This window comes from Ambystoma mexicanum, chromosome 3q (assembly GCF_040938575.1).
Source record: "Ambystoma mexicanum isolate Mex_15411 chromosome 3q, UKY_AmexF1_1, whole genome shotgun sequence".
NCBI lineage: Eukaryota > Metazoa > Chordata > Amphibia > Caudata > Ambystomatidae > Ambystoma > Ambystoma mexicanum.
The window spans coordinates 703,422,019-703,447,331 of record NC_090926.1 but is presented as its reverse complement, the minus strand read 5'-3'; positions in this window follow the sequence as shown (position 1 = coordinate 703,447,331).

The window sequence follows — 25,313 nt, the reverse complement described above, 5'->3', positions numbered from 1 at the left end:
TCATCCCCACTAGGGGTGTCAACACAAGTCACACAGCACCAGACATGCCACAGATATGACAGTCCAAAGCCCTTGTGTAAAATGCTGTAACACCGAACCATCTTTGCGAGCCCATGGATAAGGAAGGCAGGAGTGGCATATGTGAGTCAAGTAACCCAAGCAGCAAACACATACACAAGACAACCATGAAGGGCCCAGCTGGAACAGACAGTGGATGCCTTCAAAAGCCACAAAGCACCGCACCGTCACATGAAAGCACAATAGACTAGAAATTTTAAACTAAATCAACTATTAACTAATTACACTAACTATGGAAAACCTACATTACCTATTTAAACTAACTATCAAACAGAAACTTAACTAACTAAACTAAAAGAAAAATCAAAAATGGCCACATACGACCCGGGGGGAGGGGAGGCACCCAGGAGGGGGGAGGTACAGGGTGCTGCTCAACATCCACATGCGATGATGCTGAGCCAAAAAAAAATCCTCCATGGGCTCAACGCCTGCACAGCACGACCTATGTGGGAGATAGATGGTCGTCCGAGTCTGGCTCATCCTGGAAAGGAGGACGTGGCACAGTAGCCTGGCCACGCCTAGCCCCAGCTTGCCCCTCGTTGGCAGCAAGTCTGCCGGACAGGTGAGCCTGGTTCTGTGTGGCGATGTGACGTAGGTCTGCATGCAGAACCTCCCGTGATACACGTGCTTCCTCTTGCAAGGTAGCACGTGTAACACGGAGTTCCTCCTGCAAGGCCTGGCTGGACAACCGCTGCACCTCCCGGCAAGCCTGTAGCTCAGCCGAGATGGTACGCTCAAGCTGTGCAAACCTCTCCTCTGCCTGCTGCCTCTGGGACATCATAAGGACACCCAGAGTGGATCTGAGGGAAGCATACTCCTCCCACAGGGCATCCATGTGCGCCTCTGCGTGAGCAGCAATTGCTTGACGCAGAGATGACATTTCAGCCTGGCATGCCCAGTCTGAGGCCGCCATGCCCAGCCTGAGCGAGCGGGCCGTGGACCGTGCCGCCTGCTGCTGGAGAAGCACCTGCCTAGCAGTGGGGAGCACAGATCGGGCCACACGCTCCATGCTCTCAGCGATGTTCTCCATTGCTGCCCCCTGCCGTTCGGAATTGGCAGTCATGTCTTGCTCCCACTCAGTATACAGCGGTTGCGCGCGGCGACCCCGTTGCCGGGCTTGACCCCTGCGGGACCCAAGGACCGGGGGTCCTCGCTGTGTTGGCACCGCCTGCGGCTGCACGACTACATGCCCCCGTCGACGTGATGTCCCAGGCACATCAGTGACTGGTGTGGAGGCTGACCCTGCGTCCCGATCCACCACGGGCGGAGGAACCAAGACTGTCTGATCCCTCAGTGCAGGTGTCGCAGACAGAGGAGTGTCCACATCAGAATCACTCACCCCTGACACATGGACTTGATGCTCATCCAACTCAACATGGACATCAGAGTCATCATCAAGGCTGGACTCATAGGCAGCCAGAGACAAGATGGACTGCAGCACTTGGGGGTTTTCGTGGCCTACCACCCCACGACCCCCACTAGTGCCGGGTTGATGTGGCGTTACCAACCCTGTGTCTGGCATGACAACACCATCCTCTGCCTCCATTGCGTCATCACCTGAAAAATAGAGAGAAAAAGGTCAATACACATGTCAGAAGCACACGACACACACACACACCGACAGCAAAGGCATCCGGCAGACATGTGACACACAACATATGACCTGGCATGCATGCTGGGTCTACTTTGAATAGCTTCTGTGATCAGACCTGTTGAAAGGTGGCAGTTTCCATGGAAGTGGGTCTATGCAGTGCAGAAAATGTGTACGCCACTCACTACCTACATGTACAAGCACTACATGGTGTGTGCCAGGAAATGTGAAGGCAGTGCAATGTCAAATTCAGACATCACGTGCATTGTGCATTCAATGTGTACCATGTCTAGAAGCCAAGCACCCCTCCACCCCAGTACCAAAGCAGGGATGCCTAGCATGGTATCAAAAGGCTGACCATACACCTGTGTATTGACAGGCAGTGTTGACTGGCATCAACAGCTTAATGTGATTCAAATTACAACACTGCAAATGATGCTGGGACAGTGGGCAGGACACATGATGGAAACTCCGGAGGCCGCCCACGTGTGAAGAAGACACAACAAGAGTTGGACAGAGTCTTTGGCCATTGAACAGGCTGAGGTCTGTGAGCCACACAGATTGTCAGAGCCTAAACATGTGTACAACGCAGGACTGAGCCACAGTTGACATGGGAAGGCTGATGAGATGGCAGGCAATGTATGTAACCAAGGACCTATATTACAGTGATCATCCAGTCAAGGACACATAGGGGCATGCGTGCAATGCACATGGAGCATGAATGGGCACTCATGTCCCTGCGGGACATCTGACCCATGCACAGTACAATTGAGATACCCTGCATCGAGTACTAAGGCTGTACCACACGGCATATGGCTGGCAGATTCTACGCTGGAAGTTAGCATCTACACAGGACACATGAACAAGAAAGTACACATTGGCAAGATTGAAGCAGACCAGTGCAAAGGTGGAACTGGGGTGCAGAGTGGCGGAGGAGGGGCAAGGGAGCATGCCTACATGGAGTCCCGCATGCAGGCAGAGGAGACATGCACGACGGTAGCATTGCATTACTTACACATCAGAACCATGTACACGTCACATGTAGCAGCAATCATGCACAACACATCCCACAAGTGAAACACACACGTCCTCAACAAACACGCATCAACACTCACTGGACTGGGCATCAAAGTCCAGCTTCTCTCCCACTCCTTCGACCAATTCAGGTGGTATGAACTCCGCAACGAGAGCCTCATGCGGAGTGAGTTCTTCCTCCTCTGGTGCAGGCCCACCGCCAGTCACCAGAGTCAAGTTGTAATTTGAGGCACGCTTGGCCTTAGTGCTGCGCTTGATGTCATTCCAACGCTTTTTGCACTCCTGCGCCGTGCGCACCTCATGGCCGAATGAACTGACATGTTCCGCAACATGCTTCCAGTGGGTGTCAAGTTGGGCAGCCGTGGTCTGACTATTGGCACCCACTAGCATGTCACGGCTGTGGCCCCGCACGTAGTCCACGAGGAAGTCCAGTTCCTGCATACAGAAAGGCTTCTTCCTCGACGTGCAGGAGGTCGTGGCTGTGTGTGGGGTCCCAGCCTGTGCTGCAGGTGCAACCTTCCTCCTCTTGGACTGTGGCGCAGACCCTGGCTGGCTAATGCCGCCCTGACCAGTATGGCCAGTGGGTTCGGTGGATTGAGCCAAGGGAGTGGCAGGTGGAGGGATGACCAAAGGCCTGACTTGTGTCAGTGGCAGCTGGGTGCCCACTAATGGACCCTGCGCAGCAACATCAGCTGTGGCAGGGTCGTTGGCCGCAACGGTCCTGGTTGGCAGACTCACAACCGGGGTGCTGTTGGGTGCATCTGCCCCTGCACTTGCCAACACCCGGCTGTTCGGGGCAGCAGATGACATGACTGCCCCAGGGACACGTGTCTTGGTCTGAGCAGCCCGGCCTGCCCCTATGGTTTCCCCCCTGGCCTGTTGGAGATCTACCAAGGGCTCTTCAAGTGCCAACGCAGCCTGCGCTGGCAGACCCTGAGCCTGGGTGGCGGTGTCCACAGCTGCAACTGCAGCTACCACTACCCTTGGGCCCGTGGCAGTCGATGGAACGGACTGCCGGGTCATATGGGTGCCAGTGCCAGATGCAGGAGCTGCATCCCCCGGAACCACTGGGGGTGGTGGCATGGCTGCACCGACACATGGCACAACATTGGGCTCAAGTGGCGCATCCCTGCCTCTTCCCCCTCTGTGGCTGCCCTGGACACCCTGGAGTCCCCCTACTCCCTGGTCACCACGGCCACGTCCCCGACCACGCCCGCCACGAGGAGTACGCCCAGCTGAGGCGCCCCTCACCTTTGGTGGCCTCCCAACCATGGCACAGATGTAGTAGTGCTGGCACAGATGGAGTGGTGCCAATGGGAGGTGTACACCACAATTGTCCTGGGCAATTGGGGTGAAGCGGGTGGGAAGCAAGATGTTAACAGCCCCCCTGCACCTGCAAGGCTGTATGTGACCCCGGTGATGTGGTGACGGGTCACGAAACACTCAGGCACCCCAAAACTGCAGTAAAACCGTGCACGCAACCCTGCAGCCTACGTGCGTGGATTCAACCTCCCGCAGTACGCGGTGGCACCCAGTAACACGAATAACGCGTATGCGTGGGACACGCAGGCTACTATGACATCGAAAATGGGTGCGATACACAGGGGCACCCGCAGTGGGAAAAAGAGCGTGTGCGACTCACCGTCTGACTAGCGCCATGCAGAAAAACACGCATAGCCAATACCCCCGCCAAAAGAAGAGATACGTCCTTGATAGCTGTGAAGTTGTGATGGCGCGCGAAACAACAGGAAGCAGCAACACACGTCGTTCTCCACGAAAGGCACGTACAGCGAACTGCTGGGCCCGCTCACCTTTAACCCGTGCTGAGGGAAACGCACGCGCGCGTCACGTCACTTACGCGCATGGGCCCTTTCCTCGTATTACATGCGGATGTGCAGTTTTTCACGCGCGCTTATGCGCATGGGCCCTTTCCTCGTATTACACGCGGACGTGCAGTTTCCACGCGTGCTTACGTGCATGGCCCTTTCCTCATATTACACGCGGACGTGCAGTTTTTCACGTGCGCTGAAATGCCCATGCACGTCTGTACGCGTCACGTCACAGGGGCGCTTGCGCTTGAGGGGCCTTCTGTCCAATGAAAATGCGTATGCGTGCAGACGCGCTTACGCGCTAAGGGCCTTTCCTCGAATTACACGCTGACGTGCAGATTTTTCATGTGCCAAATCACTCCGTATCAAGCTGGCCACGCGTAAGCACACGGAAGACCACGCTCCTGCCCAGAAGGCCGAACTACTGCCCCCCAGAGCCCCGAGCACGCTCCCACCTGCCATCTGCTGCTGCCTGACTGCCTGCTGCCCACGTGCCCTGCCATTTGCTGCCTGCACATCAGCCAGGGGTGCTGTTGCTGTGACCACCCCTGCTGGAACCGAAGACTCCCGACTGGGATTCCATCGCTCCACAGCCCAGCCCCAGGACCCAGTTGCCCACCCACTCCTGCCTCTGGGGTTGTCATGTCGGGGCAAACACCATCTGGGACCACTGACAACCCCCGGCCAGAGAGGCAGAGGGGCACCAGCTTCAGTGCCACCGAAGTTGGTGTCCTGGTGGAGCAAGTCCTGGGGCAGTATGATGCCCTCTTCGGAAGTTCCCGCGCCGACAAGGAAGGACGGACTCGGATCTGGACTGACATCGTGACTGCCATCAACGCGGAGGGGGTGGCAGTCCGCACATACAACATGTCAAGAAGCGCTGGGAGGACTTCAGGTCCAGGACCCTGAACAAGGCCCGGCGCCTCTTGAAGGCAGCGGATGCCAAGGGGCGCCGGGGCCACTTGTCGGAAGAACAGATGAGGGTCCTGGAACGCATATCCCCAGCGCTCCACGTCCAGGTCCTAGAGAAGCAGACCCGTCTGGAGTCGAGCGGTGAGTGTACATGCATCCTGATTGTGAGCAGTGCGTGTGGTGATTATTCAGTAGTGTGCAGGTTGCACATCTGTTTGTATGGGGTCGAGTATGGGTGGGGGTGTACAGGGCCGTGGGGCTGACACATGCGAGGGCTGTAATGTGTGAGACATTGATGGTGCTTGTGTGTGTAGGCTTGCATGCCAAATGCAGTTGTGTGGGCACACATGTTTGGATGAATGTGTATGTAAGTAGACATGTCCGTGATGTCACGCATGTATGTTTTTTTCGGCTGCATGTATCAGCACTGTGTACATGTGCATGTGTGTGTATTTGACAAGGGTGCAACAGTGATGCAACATGGATGCATGTGACAGCGGTATGTGGAAGCCTGATTGGCAGATGTGACATGGATGCCCGTCTGAACAGTGCGACACTTGGCAGAGGTGTACACATGCATGCAAGTGTGGTGGTGTGTGTACATGTGTGGTGCACTTCCTGTGTTGCATGTCATGTCTGGCTCACCTTTGGCTGCTCATGCTTTTGCATGTGTATGGATGGTGGTGGCAGTTGCGATATGGCTGTGGTATGGCTCATGTGTGCGAGTTGTAATGACATGTGTGTTGGGGATTGTGATGACATGTCTGAGGTTTGCCAATGCCACTCATGTACAACTGTCATGTGTATACGTGTCCATTGTACAGTGCCCTGATGCCTGTGTTTTGTTTCTCCCTGTCTGCAGCGTCAACTGATGAAGAGGGCGGAGAAGGTGCTGTGGAGCACACCGGCGGGGATCCGACCGCCAGCCGGAGACGCAAGGCCCGGCTCCCCTCCCAGGTTGTCATCTCGTCGGGGAGTGAGGAGTCCGGTGCCACGTCCCAGGCCGCAGCTGCCGGGGGGAGGTCCAAGAGGCGGAGGTTGGAGTTGGACTCCTCGGCAGCAGAAGGGGCAGCTGGGACCCCACAGGGCCCAACAGGGGAAGATGGCACGGAGTCATCCAGGTAGGTGGGGGGTTTGGTGGAGGAGGAGGCCGTGCAAGCACCAGAGACAGGGTCTGGAGGTGGGGATCCCACTGGTGCTAGTGGTTCAGTGCAGGACCAGGGACAGGAGGCAGCACAGGCCACCACGGAGGTGCCTGTGTGCAATCCTGTCCCCGATCCTGTCCCTGCATCATCTTGCACCAGCAGGGATGCCTACGTCCAGACCCGTTTTCAGGCAGGGGATGAGCTCACGTCAACTGGCCTTCCTCTGCCTGCGGACGTGGCTATCCAGGTCCGGGTTGAGCCTGTCCTGGCTGGTGTGGCATTGCGTCAACGGGCCATGTGAGGTGACCTGCAGTCTTTTCATGAAGAGACTGCAAGTCATCTCGAATGGCTCGTTGACCACGTCAGCCTGCTGGGACAGGTCACCCAGGCCGGATTCCTCCGTCTGATGGGGCTTGCTCCGACCCCCTCCTCAACTGGACCCCCTACGCGCCAGTCGTCCTCTGTCCCATCTTCCCACCCATCAGTCACCTGGGTGCCCTGTGGAGCTGACTCTGATGGTGCGGCCAGGCTGGTGGAGGAGGCATCCCTGCCACAGTCGGGAGTCGGACGTCCAGCAGGGGTGGCCACATCAACAACTGCACCCCAGCCGGCGGAGGATGTGCAGGCAGCAGGAGGCAGTGCACGGGCAGAGGCACAGCAGCAGCAGCAATGTGGTGGGAGCCATGAAGGCTCGGGGCCTTCGACATCGGAGGGGCAGGCATCGGCCGGAGGGCAGGAGGACCCAGGACAGAGAGTGTCTTCCGTGTGGCAGCGGTTGGGCCACGCCATAGATGCGGAGCGGCAGCGGGCGGAAGAGGCACGGCTCACAATGGTCAGGGCGGAGAACTCCATGCGGAGGGCCCTGAGGCGGGCCGAGTGCCTCGAGGCAATCCGCAGGGGTTTGGAGATGGAGACGTCGGCGGCCCTGCGGACCCTCAGGGCCATGGAGGAGGACCGCCTCCGGGACATTGAGGAGGAGTTCGATGATGCCCTGGCCCGGGACATCCACAAGTGAGCCGTGAAACTAGCCCGCTGCCCTTGTACATAGTAATGTAGGTAGTGTTAGGTTTCATTTTTGTTTTTATTTTATTTTGACCTTTCGGATATTGGCCACATTTTTGTATATAGTTTATTTTATTAGTTAGTGTAGTTAGATAGGTTTCCTTTATTTTGTTGGGATAATGGACCCTGGATTGTTCCCATGTACATAGTTGACAGTTGGATTGTATTTTCTTTTCTATTTTTAACCATGGAGCAATGGCTTTCTTTTTTATTTCCCATTGGATTTTGTTTTGTGGACATTGACTTTGGACATTACTTTGGATTTTTATTTTTGGTTTTGCTTTTTTTGACGGACATGCTTCTTTTCATTTTTGTACATTCACGTTTCTGTTTCTTCATTTTTTATTCTATTGATGTTTCCTTTAATACATATTATTTTTGGTGAACTTCAATGTGTGGTATCTCATTGGTTTCATGCATTTCATGATATGTGTTTTGAGATTCACTGACACCCATTGGGTGTATGTGAGGGAAATGTGTTTGTTTCGGAACTTGCAATTGGTGTTCTGTGATGTAATTGCAAATTATGAGTGGGTGGATGCAATACTCGGGTGGGTGTTTTGCATTTGGAGGCTGACCATAGGGACCAGGGATCTAGATTGTGATGACATGTTGGCTGGGGAACATGAGTTGCACATGGGTGGGGGCCTGCTGGCAGGTGCCCCACAGTGCTGGGGGGTGGGGGTGGTGGGGAACATGAGTTGGACATGGGTGGGGGCCTGCTGGCAGGTGCCCCACTGTGCTGGGGGTTGGGGGTGGTGGGAGACATGGGTGGGGGCCTGGTGGAGGCTGCCCCTGGTGACTGGGGGGTGGGGGTGGTGTGAGACATGGGTGGGGGCCTGGTGGAGGCTGCCCCTGCACTGCTGGGGGTGGGGGTGGTGGGAGACATGGGTGGGGGCCTGGTGGAGGCTGCCCCTGGTGACTGGGGGGTGGGGGTGGTGTGAGACATGGGCGGGGGCCTGGTGGAGGCTGCTCTGGTGACTGGGGGGGTGGGGGTGGTGTGAGACATGGGTGGGGGCCTGGTGGAGGCTGCCCCTGGTGACTGGGGGGTGGGGGTTGTGTGAGACATGGGTGGGGGCCTGGTGGAGGCTGCCCCTGCACTGCTGGGGGATGGGGGTGGTGGGAGACATGGGTGGGGCCTGCTGGCAGGTGCCCCACAGTGCTGGGGGGTGGGGGTGGTGGGGAACATGAGTTGGACATGGGTGGGGGCCTGCTGGCAGGTGCCCCACAGTGCTGGGGGGTGGGGGTGGTGTGAGACATGGGTGGGGGCCTGGTGGAGGCTGCTACTGGTGACTGGGGGTGTGGGGGTGGTGGGAGACATGGGTGGGGCCTTGGTGGAGGCTGCCCCTGGTGGCTGGGGGGTGGGGGTGGTGGGGAACATGAGTTGGACATGGGTGGGGGCCTGCTGGCAGGTGCCCCACAGTGCTGGGGGGTGGGGGTGGTGGGGAACATGAGTTGGACATGGGTGGGGGCCTGCTGGCAGGTGCCCCACGGTGCTGGGGGATGGGGGTGGTGGGGAACATGAGTTGGACATGGGTGGGGGCCTGCTGGTAGGTGCCCCATGGTGCTGGGGGGTGGGGGTGGTGGGGAACATGAGTTGGACATGGGTGGGGGCCTGCTGGCAGGTGCCCCACAGTGCTGGGGCGTGGGGGTGGTGTGAGACATGGGTGGGGGCCTGGTGGAGGCTGCCCCTGGTGGCTGGGGGGCGGGGGGGTGGGAGACATGGGTGGGGGCCTGGTGGTGGGTGCCCCTGCACTGCTGGGGGTGGGGTGGTGGGAGACATGGGTGTGGCCTGGTGGAGGGCGCCCCTGGTGACTGGGGATGCAGGAGGACATGCGTTGGTGGGCAGTAGTGCAAGTTGACATGTGGGTTGGCTGGGGCTCATGGCCATGGTGGATGGTGTGCCTGCAGGACATGTGCAGGGTAGGCCCCTGTGGTGTGAGCCACCTGCAGGGGCCGTGGAGGGTGTAGAGGGAACACCTGGGAGGACCCACACGTGCAATTCACGTGTGGTGCTCCTCGCGCACCCCTGTAATACACGTACCCTGATGGAATCGCGTGTGGAACTTCCCGCGCACCCCTGGAATACACGTACCCTGCTGAAATCGCGTGTGGCACTTCCCGCGCACCCCTGGAATACACGTACCCTGATGGAATCACGTGTGGGACTTCCCGCGCACCCCTGGAATACACGTACCCTGCTGATTTCGCATGTGAAACTTCCCCCGCACCCCAAAATACACATACCCTGATGGAATCGTGTGTGGAACTTCCTGCGCACCCCTGAGATACACGTACCCTGCTCGCACGGGCCCAATCGCGTGTGGAAATTCCCGCGCACCCCTGAAATACACGTACCCTGCTGTAATCACGTGTGTAACTTCCCCTGCACCCTGAAATACATGTACCCTGCTGATATCGCGTGTGGAACTTCACGCGCACCCCTGAAATACACGTACCCTGCGGAAATCGCGTGTGTAACTTCCCCTGCACCCTGAAATACACGTACCCTGCTGATATCGCGTGTGGAACTTCACGTGCACCCTGAAATACACGTACCCGGATGGAATCGCGTGTGGAACTTCCCGCGCACCCCTGAGATACGCGTACCCTGCTCGCACGGGCCCAGTCGCGTGTGGAAATTCCCGCGCACCCCTGTAATACACGTACCCTGATGGGATCGCGTGTGGGACTTCCCGCGCACCCCTGGAATACACGTACCCTGCTGATTTCGCGTGTGGAACTTCCCGCACACCCCGAAATACACGTACCCTGATGGAATCGCGTGTGGAACTTCCCGCGCACCCCTGAGATACGCGTACCCTGCTGATATCGCGTGTGGAACTTCACGCGCACCCTGACATACACGTACCCTGATGGAATCGCGTGCGGAACTTCCCGCGCACCCCTGAGATACACGTACCCTGCTCGCACAGGCCCATTCGCGTGTGGTAATTCCCGCGCACCCCTGAAATACACGTACCATGATGAAATCGTGTGTGGAACTTCCCGCGCACCTCTGAAATACGCGTACCCTGTTCGCACGGGGCCAATCGCGTGAGGTAATTCCCGCGCACCCCAGTGATACACGTAGCCCGCTTGCTGTGCTGGTACAGGGTTAGCGCAGCCCTTTGCGCTGGATTGGGTATATTGATGGCTTTTCCCTGCGCGAGAGGCGTTCTTGGGGGCGTAACTGGCGCTGCTGCAGGGTCGCTGCGCCACTGTGCGCCACGGCTGGTTTTGGTGGCTGGAATCCATGAATACGCTGTGCGCGGAAATGGATTTTAGCGCACGCGGCTGGCGCAGGGATTCGCACGCGCACACTGTGCGCCAGCCACGTGCGCCACTTGTGCACTGAATTCTATGAATTACCCTCTTAATGTCTTTAGAATTGTACTTCATTGTCGATAGATGCACAATAATTTATGTGATCTTCAATTCTCAATCTTTTTTCAATTTTTTTTTAACTTTCTAGTACAGATTTGATTTATTTGTATTTGTTTCTCTGAAAACCTTAAATAGTTCTCTTACTATCCCTTGCTAAGTACTATATTTGTCTTGATATGGTTGTGTTCTCTGACATATGGTACACAATTTTAAATCTCCTTGTTAATAGATATTGCCAGTTTGTTTTGTATCTTATTTTTTGTTTATTGATGTGCCTTTAATACATGAATGTTTTGTTCATAATTACAAAATCTGTAAATAATCCTCAATTAATGTGCTTTTCATGGATGTATTGTGCTTATGTTGTTGATCATTGCTAAGTATTCCTTAAAAAATCCTCAAAAAATCTTCATAGTGCTACATAGTCTTTTTCTTACTCCTCAAATGATCCTCAGAACGTGTTCCGATACTATGCTAGTTCATCAGGAGGATAGATATTCCTATTCTAAAACATATATATTATATTTTAGTACAACAAACTTACATATATATAACATGCAGAACTCCAAGTAAAAAAACAGTTGATTAACCTTTTGTCCTGTTAATTTTTCTTGTAATGCTTTCAATTTATACCTTAAACCAAATTGTGATGGCTGAAAAGTTCTAATAAATCCTTTGTAATGAAATGACTGGCTGAAAAACCATGGTCTAGAGGATTGGCTAGATCTGTGCCAGTGGTTATGATTGATTCAAAACGTTCTAGCCATCACCTTTTGTTTTTTCTATAATGTATACCTTTCACATTTTCAAAAGGTTTGATCTTGGCTGTGAATAAGGTTTCTACGAAAATACATAATGTGCCTCATCACAACCTTGGCGGTATTCTGCCAGTAAATCTGCCGGTGTACTGCCAAAGCAAATATCATTACCACAACTCGGTCTGGCGCTATTAGCACCGATACCCGGAGTTGTGTTAAGGCTGTTATTCCCAAATGGTTGTAGAGCCATAGGAATATATGGGGCAGTAGCAGTGCGATTAATGCCGGTGGTATAAGCACTGCGGTAATAGTGCTGCAAATGGGTGGAAAGTGGAGAGTTCAACCACCGACGTAAACATCCAATTTTCTGCCCAAACTCGGTATTGCCGCATATTTGCTACTCCTCCCAACCCCTAATAAGGCCCTATATGTATAAAAAAAGATGTTAGGAGGAATGTTCTCAATATTTAGTAGCTCTGCTTATATTAGTTTATTATTTGTTTCTATGTCCCTTTGATTTTTAGACTAAAGTAATTGAAAATATGATTCATTATTTAAGGGAAATGAACCTTTTCTAGCACTGTACTGGAAAATCAGACTATCGCTCGGTGCTCCAAAGCAAAAGTGAACACTTCTTTGCAATGTTCGAGGAAGCCAAGATAACATCACAAAATGGCAGATATTTTAAAATACGTCCCGCACTATGAGCCTGTATCACATTTTATATGCAATGAAATCATCATTGGTGACATAAATTGCGCTTGCTGTGGAATTGTTGTTTTCATCTCTTTTTGGGAAATAATCATTTATTGCAGAAATCTATGGTTTTCAATCAACCAATATTATAGATAGAGCTGAGCTAAGACGAAGCTTCATTAGAAGAGCAGTGATTGGTGTTACATGTTTTCTGACATATTTACTGACATTTGCAACAGAATTTCCCCCACAATATCTTAGGTAAATCTCCCTATCCCCGAATATGAGGCACAGTCTGACACCTCAATTTCCCTTGATTTCATAACCTCTGGGAGGGTTCTTACAAGGCTAGCTCTAGCTGCATGTGGGCTAGTCATTACTTGCACTTTCCTTAATCATGGATAGTTGTTTAGAGATCGTTTTCAGCAGTTTAATCTCCCAGTTGCACCTTTGAGGCATTGTATGGGACCTTCAGAACTTTGTTTTGCAAATCTCTCATGAGAACCTCTCCATCCCATGGCAATTGGCAACTTGAGGGTCTATTCTAGACCTGTGCTGAGAAGGACCCTTCTTTTTTACACAAGACTAGGGACTGACTTGGAGGGTTTTTTTTCCAGAATCAAACCTAATTTCCATAAAATTATCTCTACCAGAATACAGGAAATGTGTTTGTCCTTGAGTGTGGAATATAACTGTGTAAAGAAACTGTGTGAGCATGAAAAGAGGAACTTAAAATCTGGTTCACATAGTCTCAGATACGTACACTATGCATAAACACAAGCGTATGTGCCAACATGCCCGATTGCATTCGGTAGATGTAAGTCCAGCATCAGGTTTAACTTTGCATTCTGGGACCTGTAGTCCTGGGATTATAACGGGCAAATTCAAACTTCAAGTCCTGGAACACACACTTAAATATAGGACCACATTCGCATCTACCAGATGCATTGGCACATGTTGACATGTATGCACAAAAATAGGAGTAGCAGGGATTAAGGCAATAATTGGTTGGAGCAATATTCCCTTTTGTGGTGCCACATCAGTCAGTGAGATGTAAAGGGGCATTTACTGCACTCATATCATCAGTAAATGCCGTGGACACTGCACCATTATCGGTTGTCCGCTTTCTGTTCCCTTTCTTTTACCAGGTGAACACAACTGCATTCACCTAGAGCAGATCCCATTGTGAGGTCTCCCTAGTACCATTGCATGGCAGGTCAGAATGATCGTGAAAGGGAGTGGATGTTCTATCATGTGGTTTGTGACCCACCCACTGACAAATGGGCACTGTTGGACTAATGCGATCATTTCTGCAGATTTCATGAGATCATCCAATTAGATACACCATTGAAATAGCGTCTGCGATAATTGCATATGGTGGTTGGTTGAAATACCAGTAACTCTTGCGTTTTACCAAGAAGATTACAATTAGCACTATGCAATACGTGCTCTGAGCAGCTGTGCTACATAGGAGCTCGTTGTGTGGCTCGAGGTCTGGGAGGAAGGACAGAAGATCGTTGTATGCATGGCTGGATTAACCATGGAGCAAAATGTTCATATGTACCAGCTCCAGCCTCCCCTCCCAACCTAATCTCAAAGGGCCCCCCTGATGCAGATTAATTTCACAACGTTCCCATTATTTTTACTTGCAGTCGCACTCGTGTTTGGGAGACTGTCTATGCAGTTATATGCTATTAAAACATTTTGAATGTATTACACATCTTTTTGTTAACTGACCGACCTTTGAGTGATCTGTGTGCTGTAATGCTCCGTACTACATAACGTAGCTGCAAATAGAATTCGGCATCTCTCTAAATATGATGCTTTAAATGCAAGCGAAACGAGACTGTCAACATATCATAAACTATGCTATTTTGTTTTTCTTTATTGTGTTTCAGTTCAAAAGAACTTTTCACAAAACAGTATAAACATACAAGTAGCAAACGTTGCTATATAAAACCAGGGTTCTTTACATCTTACATAAAAGTGCAAATAGAATAATGCAATGGGAAATCTATGTTGTGTACTTTGCCTGTGAACTAGGGCAGAATTAAAGAGAGAGCAATCTTTATTCCAAGCAGCATGAACCATGTTCTGTCTTCAGGCTTCACGCCAATACCTCTATTGTCACATTTCAAAAATTATTATTGACAAGAAAGCCTGTCTCTATAAGGACATTGTTCTCGCTAAACACAACAGACCCTTTATATTTTCAAGAAGAAAAATGAATTGATTTAGTTTGCGTGGAACTGGAAGAAATGGAGTTTTGAAGAAATACAGGTGACATTTAATATCAGCACTGACTGAAAGTATTATAGTATAGTATCTTTTAGCCAGCTAAATATTTAGCTGTGGTTCGCAATAATGCCAAAACATGGACAAAGACGGCAGGCCTCTGGGAGGAGTGCCCATAGGGCAGTTTCTAGACAACATAACACCCAATGCGTAACACTAGAATTGCAGTTTCAATTGGGTGACATCTAGTTCGGGGAGTCATCCACCCACCCCAAATCAGGCACGCACACTTTTTAATTATTGGATACATTTCTGTTCATTAACCTGAGACCCCCGAATTTAACAATATTGATTCCCTACAACCTCATGCCCTTTAGGGACAAGAAACACACAGAATTGCACAGACGGTCCATGCATTAATAAAATGAAAATAATTGACTCCATTTAAATATAAACAAAATATGAATCTATGAAATTCCATATTCTTTAAATACTCAATACTCTGGTCGCATCACTTGTCTATTCTACATTTGCATGAATGTAGACTTTTGTAATACACACATCACCATATGCACAATTGATTTATCAACAGTGTCGATCCAGATTGGCATCTCCCTTCCCCTGGACAAAAGGCAGATTATATTCAACTGACTGTTCATTTGACTCTTGCCATGCCTTGGATGTTGGAGAACTTTTATCTTTCCCCAGTCTTCCGTTGGCTTGCAAATCCATTCTTTGGGGTCCACAACCCTGGTTGGTAGCTTTGGCGTACCCTTGTCAGCTACTGCACCAAAAAGCTTTGAATGATGCTCTCTCCAAGCAGGATGGGTCCCTGACCCTTGGATGCAGACCTGGTTCCCTCTCATCAAGTTATTCACTGTCCACGTGCTGCTTGAATCCACTCTCTGTGCTGTATCGGTCCCTGACCCTCTGGTGCAGACCTGGTTTCCTTTCACCAAGTAATGTACTATAGAAGCGTTGCCTAGATGCTCCCTCCAAGTTGGAGACCAGGTTCACTCTCCTGTCAAGTCTTGCTACAGTTACATGTACGGTTTGTTTGTGAGTCCCAGACTCGCCTTTCAAAATGTGCTCTCACTTTCTGTAGATGTGGTTCACTCTTCTGCCAAGCCGATGTAGCACACCATGTACTATTTGGGTGTGAGTCCCAGACGTGCCTTTCCAGCAGTATTCTCAGTTTCTGTAGACTTGGTTCACTCTCCTGCCAAGCTTCCAGTGGTACTCTCAATTCCTGTAGACTTGTTGCACTCTCTTGTCAAGCCTTAGTACAACTCTTTGTACTGCTTGGGTGCAAGTCCCAGATTCACCTTTCCGGTGTTTGCTGTGCCCTTCTTGATGTTTACAAACCATTATTGCTGCCTCCCTTCCTGGCAGCGTGGTCCTTCCAGCCTGGACCAGCCCGAGTTTCTTCCTCTACTGCACAGCACCTCTGTCAGCACCTGCCTCTACGTTTGGCTCAATTTGGATCTTGTGGTTTCCCCTAGGTGGGCTTGACCCACTGTCAAATCCTTCTGTGGTATTTATCTTAATTCGGCCAATCATGGAGTATGATCCACTAGACTGTTGAAAGTGGTTTCATGCAGACTCAGTGTTGCTCGGTTTTCACTATCCATCTCAGTCCCAGGTGTGTGTTGAGATGATGGTTCCCTTTCCCTCGTCCTCTTTTCAGTATTGAGTGAGCACAGATATGGTGACTCACTTGCACTCTTCCTCATCTCAATATACACTATTGGAGGTGCCTTAGTAAAATAGATGGGGTGTGACTATGAGTGTGACGGGAATTGAGGTGAGGAAGTAAATGTGGGGTATCTCTTGAAAGGGGCACCATGGTATTGTGTTAGGGGAGAATAATGCATTCTCCCTAGATGGTTGTCACTGGTTCCAAAGGGGGGTCTCCCATCCCATGAGATCCATATTCTGAGTACCAACCCCAGAGGGTCTATCCAGTAGTGACCTCATCACCCTGGCTTCATGGGAAGGGGCTCCCTCTTTGGAAGCAGTGATGACACAGGATTCTTCACAATCATCAATTCAAAATACTGATTCATCTAATTCATTGGATAGTTCTTCAATGCATTACAATGTTGCCACTGTGGTGTAACAGCATTTTGCCAGATGTCATCTCTTATTGCATCTTTTGTATACGATTTTTAATGCTGGACATTGATCACTGTCTGAAATATGGAACATAATCTTACATCTGTAGCATCTCCGTCACTCATTTCTCTCAGTTCTTTCATATTTTTATTGTTTCTTTCTCACTGGATTCCTTTTATTTGCATATGTTTGCTTACTTTGCATTGCTAAAACCTTTGAATTACTGCCTGTTTCTTGTAACCTTTCTTTTAAGTTTTATTTTGTTTTGTAATTCCTACACACACATTATGGTGTGTTCAACGTCTTTTGCCTCTCTTATGACTTCATAAGTGTGAGATTGTATGTAGTCCACAACGCATCTCTTACTTTACTTTCACAACATTCCTGCTTGAACTAGTGTCTAAGCCTCTCTTCCAAATTATTCCCAAATTTGCACGAAGAAGCCAGTCCTATTAATGCAGTGACATATTGTTCTACTGATTCACCTTCTCCTTGAGCCTTTTTCCCAAAATAATAACGTTGAAGAATTAAACTAATTTTATTCTCACAGTATTTATGTAGCATTTTGATGCATTTTTCATATTCATTCAGTCCATGCACTTCCACGTCATTTAAATTTGGCAAATGTACTTCATTACCTAGGCACAAGATTATCAATTAAGTTTCCCTTTCAGTTGCATTGTCAGCTCCACATATCACATGCACATAGTGCACAAAACTATGTTTCCTCCCCCTCCGTGGTGTATGGGGTTCATCTTGTGTGTGCAAAATAATGATGGTTCTAGTACATTTTGTAGGTTCTCGTTACTTCTTTGTTAGTCTCCCGATTCCACTGTGTTGTTTAGTTAGGTATTTCTCTGTAATATTTGTGAAACTTTGCAATCATGCATTCATTTTTGGCATACATTTATCTGAATAATGCATTGATTAAATCTATAATATGCGTTTCTTGTTGTGCTCTTTCATTGGACAATGCTCTTCCAATGCCTAAGTTATATATTTGTTTCTTTTACACATACAATGTTGTTTACTGTTTCCTAGGCAACTGTGACATCAGTAGGTCTTTTCTTTTCCACATTGGATGTGGCATGAGGTCCTCTCGTCAGCCTTCGATGTCTCATCATGGCTCGGCACTGCTCAGGAGTTTCTGTTATTTCTTTGTGTTCAAATATATACCCACAGTACTGTAATGGCATGGAAGCCAGTGCGTACCTATAACACCTTTCCTTTGTATCTTCTTTCTCACCCAATGATGGCTACATGCACCTCAATGTCTTATACATCTCACACACCCACTCTTCCCTTCATTCTACTACTCCATTCCATTATAGAGGACTATGTAACATTAACACATCAGAATCATTCGCAAAATGAAAATATATGTTTGCTAGATTTCCTTCAGTGATATTTCTATTGCATAAAGGTGTAAAAGTTTACATCTCTCATTTTCAATGGGCAACTTAAACGCAGGAAAATGGGTAGCAAATAATTATGTTTCCCTTTTAAAAAAAAATAAAAAATGGTGCTGGTAACAGGACTTTGCCTGGTGATGTAACCAGGAAAAGAATTCAATTTACATTTTCTTTCTATACATGCACACAGTTTGATATCATTGTACTCCCACAATACTTCTTCTGTGCTTGATCATTACACAGAGAAGGGGGTATGGGATCTCCCAGCATACACACCATAGACCCTATTCTATAAAAACTGTGATTCCAGAAGCACAAACACTTCTCAAATATGTCTTTATTTCTCATTATGTCTAGTCAATGTACATCCCCCACCCACTCAGTACTTTCACTAATAAAATGGTCTGGGATTGAATGTATTTACCTTCAGAGTAACCCCTCAGGATTATTTCCGCTTAATATTTTACTTGCATATGAATTTCTTGTGGCTGTCTCACAGGAAGGTGGGCACCCTCTTAAGGACTGGTTGAATTACCCCCTCAGGAACAGGCAGGCAACAGTGAGCAAGATGGGTCATCTCCCTTCTATAGGCTGGTTCTCTATGTTTCTGTACTTTGACCTGTCTGCTGTCTCTTTCACTGATGAAGCTGGATCTCCACGTATGCCTCTCTTACAATATGCTCAAAGTAATCCAAAATAGGTCCATAGAAAGCAATATATATATATATATATATATATATATATATATATATATATATATATATATATACCCTTCTCTATGCTGTAGTTATCAATTCTCCTGTCTCTCCATCTGACAGTCAGCCAGACAGTGAGTGAGAGTGTGAATGTGCTCCTCACAATCTATAGGTTTAAACTTTGGTCAATGTATAGGATTGGACAGGCTTAGAAATGTGACATCACACTAAACCATCATCTTTGTACTCATTGGGCATATTAATAAAAAGGGCAGTCTGATGGGAGTGACTTCTACACACAGTATCCATCACATTTGATGTGATGTTACCTTGGAGAAGGCTACATTAAACAATTCTGGAACAGCATGTTTTTCACATGTGATCAAGTTGTTAATCAGTTTATCAGAATATTTTCACTTAACAAACCAGGTGATGTGGTTTTTGACTCAGCATGGAACATGGTGGATGGGTTACAGATTTTTAAATGTTTCCTTCCAACACTTCCATACAAAAATATTATATCCATTTCACCAAAACGGGCTCACTGGCACAGGAGTTATGATATGTAAATTGCTGATGTACATCATTTTGCGTGACAATATCCACATCTGCCTAATTTGTTTATAAAGAACGCGATTTCAGAAAAATACAACTTTTCATTCATTTAGAAAAACTTCTCTATGACATTAGTTCAAAAGTTATACGCACTAAGTGATTTCAAATGTAATTCCAAAAGGCTTTTTCTCTTATTTTCATAATATTACATGGCGTTCCCAGTTTCTCTGCCTAGAAACAGAACATCTGGTATCATGTGATTTTGGAGTTTAGGGCTTGGGCCTTTACGAACCAGGGAGGCCTCATTATCATGGTGGAAGTTATTTGAAGTTAGGCTAAGGGCAGGAACATTCACTTGATTATTTACAACTACTTTCTATCAATCACTTCAGTCACCCTCCTATTATTCGATGGTGTACTTTCCTTCCCCATGGAAGAGCTGGCTCTAGGGAAGTTCAAATTATTTGAGTGTAGGCCGCTTCTCAGAATTAAATCTGTATATGTTTAAGGCAATTGGGTAGGCTCAATAACAAATGGGTTTGTTAATAATTACCATTTGTTTTGTTATGGAAGGCGTTTTCTCAGAACACAAGGTCCAGGTGGAGTCATAAACTGTACCCAACACGTTGTCCTTTTTGCGAAAAAAAGTCACAGAAACCAACTGGTCGATTCATGGAATTAATGTGCGCCGAAAATTCCCGCGCAGAGGTGCCAAAACGTGCGATTCGCAGTAAAAGTGCGAAAATCGCAGTGCAACTGCAAAAATCGCAGGGAAACCAGCGCACATCGATTCATGGAAGTCCGTGCACAAGAAAAACATTGGATGTGCGCTGAAAAAGTGCGCGGCACACGCCGGCGCACAGGTCATCCAACAGCGTGCGCCACAGCCACTGCGAAATCGCACATAGCGCGGCGCACATCACAAAAGTAAGCGGAACACGGGCCGTAACACGGAATGGGGAACAACGCGTGAAAATATGGGCGTCACGGGGGAAGTACAGGAGGCAAGTGCGCGGAACGTCCACACGCTCGCCTACAACCCGTATTCATGGAATCGAATAGCGCAAACCAGCGCACGGTGAAAGACGCGCACAGGGCCAAACAAGTACGCCACAAGAAAGCAGGCGGTAGCGTCCCTGCGCCTGAAATAAATGTGTGCCAAAATGTGCGCTAACAAAAAGCACCCATATACAGCCATGATGAATGGTCCATACGCGATTGGCCTGGGTACGTGTGTTTCGGGGTGCGCGGGAAGTTCCACACGCGAATGGCCTGGTAACGTGTACTTCGGTGTGCACGAGAAGGTCCACACGCGATTGGCCTGGGTACGTGTGTTCCGGGGAGCGTGGGAAGTTCCACACACGATTGGCCTGGGTACATGTGTTTCGGGATGAGCGGGAAGTTCCACACGCGATTGGCCTGGGTACGTGTACTTCGGGGTGCGCGGGAAGTTCCACAGCGATTGGCCTGGGTATGTGTGTTTCGGGATGCGCGGGAGGTTCCACACGCGATTGGCCTGGGTACGTGTACTTCGGGGTGCGCGGGAAGTTCCACACGCGATTGGCCTGGGTACGTGTGTTTCGGGATGCGTGGGAAGTTCCACACGCAATTGGCCTGGGTACGTGTACTTCGGGGTGCGCGGGAAGTTCCACACGCGATTGGCCTGGGTACGTGTGTTTCGGGATGCGCGGGAAGTTCCACATGCGATTGGCCTGGGTACGTGTACTTCAGGGTGCTCGGGAAGGTCCACACGCGATTTCCGCAGGGTACGTGTATTCCGAGGTGCCGGGGAGTGCTACACGTGATTTGGCTGTGTGGGTCCTCCCAGGTGTTCCCTCTACACCCTCCACGGCCCCTGCAGGCAGCCCACACCACAGGGGACTACCCTGCACCCCGGCTCATGTCCCACAGGCAACCCATCCACCATGGCCATGCCCCCAGCCAACCCACATGTCACCTTGCACTACTGATCACCAACACATGTCTCCCAGCACCCCCAGCACTGTGGTGCACCTGCCAGCAGGCCCCCACTCATGTCCCACTCATGTCCCCCTGCACCCCCACCACCCAGCAGTGCAGGGCACCCTCCTCCAGGCCCCCACTCATGTCTCCCTGCACCCCCACCCCCCAGCACTGTGGTGCACCCTCCACCAGGCTCCCACTCATGTCCCCCTGCACCCCCACCCCCCAGCACTGTGGGGCACCTGCCAGCAGACCCCCACTCATTTCCCACTCATGTCCCCCTGCACCCCTACCCCCCAGCACGGTGGGGCACCCTCCACCAGGCCCCCACTCATGTCCCCCTGCACCCCCACCCCCAGCATCCAGGGGCACCCTCCACCAGGCCCCCACTCATGTCCCCCTGCACCCCCACCCCCCAGCACTGTGGGGCACCTGCCAGCAGGCCCCCACTCATGCCCAACTCATGTCCCCCTGCACCCCCACCCCCAGCATCCAGGGGCACCCTCCACCAGGCCCCCACTCATGTCCCCCTGCACCCCCACCCCCCAGCACTGTGGGGCACCTGCCAGCAGGCCCCCACTCATGCCCAACTCATGTCCCCCTGCACCCCCACCCCCCAGCACTGTGGTGCACCTGCCAGCAGGACCCCACTCATGTCCAACTAATGTCCCCCTGCACCCCCACCCCCCAGCACTGTGGTGCACCTGCCAGCAGGCCCCCACTCATGTCCCACTCATGTCCGCCTGCACCCCCACCACCCAGCAGTGCAGGGCACCCTCCACCAGGCCCCCACTCATGTCCCCCTGCACCCCCACCCCCCAGCACTGTGGGGCACCCTCCACCAGGCTCCCACTCATGTCCCCCTGCACCCCCACCCCCCAGCATCCAGGGGCACCCTCCACCAGGCCCCCACCCATGTCTCCCAGCACCCCCAGCACTGTGGGGCACCTGCCAGCAGGCCCCCACTAATGTCGCACTCATGTCCCCCTGCACCCTCACCACCCAGCAGTGCAGGGCACCCTCCACCAGGCCCCCACTCATGTCCCCCTGCACCCCCACCCCCCAGCACTGGGGTGCACCATCCACCAGGCTCTCACTCATGTCCCTCTGCACCCCCACCCCCCAGCATCCAGGGGCACCCTCCACCAGGCCCCCACTCATGTCTCCCAGCACCCCCACCCCCCAGCACAGTGGGGCACCTGCCAGCAGGCCCCCACTCATGTCCTAATCATGTCCCCCTGCTCCCCCACCACCAGCACTGTGGGGCACCCTCCACCAGGCCCCCACTCATGTCCCACTCATGTCCCCCTGCACCCCCACCCCCAGCACTGTGGGGCACCTGCCAGGAGGCCCCCACTCATGTCCCCCTGCACCCCCACCCCCCAGCACTGTGGGGCACCTCATGTCCCCCTGCACCCCCACCCCCAGCACTGTGGGGCACCTGCCAGGAGGCCCCCACTCATGTCCCCCTGCACCCCCACCCCCCAGCACTGTGGGGCACATGCCAGCAGGCCCCCACTCATGTCCAACTCATGTCCCCCAGCACCCCCACCCCCCAGCACTGTGGGACACCTGCCAGCAGGCCCCCACTCATGTCCCACTCATGTCCCCCTGCACCCCCACCACCCAGCAGTGCAGGGCACCCTCCACCAGGCCCCCACCCCCCAGCACCCAGGGGCACCCTCCACCAGGCCCCCACTCATGTCCCACTCATGTCCCCCTGCACCCCCACCCCCCAGCATCCAGGGGCACCCTCCACCAGGCCCGCACTCATGTCCCCCTGCACCCCCACCCCTCAGCACTGTGGGGCACCCTCCACCAGACCCCCACTCATGTCCCACTCATGTCCCCCTGCACCCCACCCCACAGCACTGTGGGGCACCGTCCACCAGGCTCCCACTCATGTCCCACTCATGTCCCCCAGCACCCCCACCGCCCAGCACTGTGGTGCACCCTCCACCAGGCTCCCACTCATGTCCCCCTGCACCCCCACCCCCAGCATCCAGGGGCACCCTCCACCAGGCCCCCACTCATGTCTCCCAGCACCCCCACCCCCCAGCACTGTGGGGCACCTGCCAGCTGGCCCCCACTCATGTCCCCCTGCACCCCCACCAACCACCAGTGCAGGGCACCCTCCAGCAGGCCCCCACTCATGTCCCCCTGAACCCCCACCCCCCAGCACTGTGGGGCACCTGCCAGCAGGCCCCCACTCATGTCCAACACATGTCCCCCTGCACCCCCATCCCCCAGCACTGTGGTGCACCTGCCAGCAGGCCCCCACTCATGTCCAACTCATGTCCCCCTTCACCCCCACCCCCCAGCATCCAGGGGCACCCTCCACCAGGCCCCCACTCATGTCCCCCTGCACCCCCACCCCCCAGCACTGTGGGGCACCCTCCACCAGGCCCCCACTCATGTCCCACTCATGTCCCCCTGCACCCCCACCCCCCAGCACTGTGGGGCACCCTCCACCAGGCCCCCACTCATGCCCCACACATGTCCCCCTGCACCCCTACCCCCCAGCACGGTGGGGCACCCTCCACCAGGCCCCCACTCATGTCCCCCTGCACCCCCCCCCCAGCAGCCAGGGGCACCCTCCACCAGGCCCCCACTCATGTCTCCTAGCACCCCCATCCCCCAGCACTGTGGGGCACCTGCCAGCAGGCCCCCACTCATGTCCCACTCATGTCCCCCTGCACACCCACCACCCAGCAGTGCAGGGCACCCTCCACCAGGCCCCACTCTTGACCCCCTGCACCCCCACCCCCCAGCATCCAGGGGCACCCTCCACCAGGCCCCCACTCATGTCCCCCTGCACCCCCACCCCCCAGCACTGTGGGGCACCTGCCAGCAGGCCCCCACTCATGTCCAACTCATGTCCCCCTGCACCCCCACCCTCCAGCACTGTGGTGCACCTGCCAGCAGGCCCCCACTCATGCCCAACTCATGTCCCCCTGCACCCCCACCCCCCAGCACTGTGGTGCACCTACCAGCAGGCCCCCACTCATGTCCCACTCATGTCCGCCTGCACCCCCACCACCCAGCAGTGCAGGGCACCCTCCACCAGGCCCCCACTCATGTCCCCCTGCACCCCCACCCCCCAGCACTGTGGGGCACCCTCCACCAGGCTCCCGCTCATGTCCCCCTGCACCCCCACCCCCCAGCATCCAGGGGCACCCTCCACCAGGCCCCCACCCATGTCTGCCAGCACCCCCAGCCCCCAGCACTGTGGGGCACCTGCCAGCAGGCCCCCACTCATGTCCCACTCATGTCCCCCTGCACCCCCACCACCCAGCAGTGCAGGGCACCCTCCACCAGGCCCCCACTCATGTCCCCCAGCACCCCCACCCCCCAGCATCCAGGGGCACCCTCCACCAGGCCCCCACTCATGTCCCACTCATGTCCCCCTGCACCCCCACCCCCCAGCATCCAGGGGCACCCTCCACCAGCCCCGCACTCATGTCCCCCTGCACCCCCACCCCTCAGCACTGTGGGGCACCCTCCACCAGGCCCCCACTCATGTCCCACTCATGTCCCCCTGCACCCCACCCAACAGCACTGTGGGGCACCGTCCACCAGGCTCCCACTCATGTCCCACTCATGTCCCCCAGCACCCCCACCGCCCAGCATTGTGGTGCACCCTCCACCAGGCTCCCACTCATGTCCCCCTGTACCCCCACCCCCCAGCATCCAGGGGCACCCTACACCAGGCCCCCACTCATGTCTCCCAGCACCCCCACCCCCCAGCACTGTGGGGCACCTGCCAGCAGGCCCCCACTCATGTCCCACTCACGTCCCCCTGCACCCCCACCTCCCAGCAATGTGGGGCACCCTTCACCAGGCCCC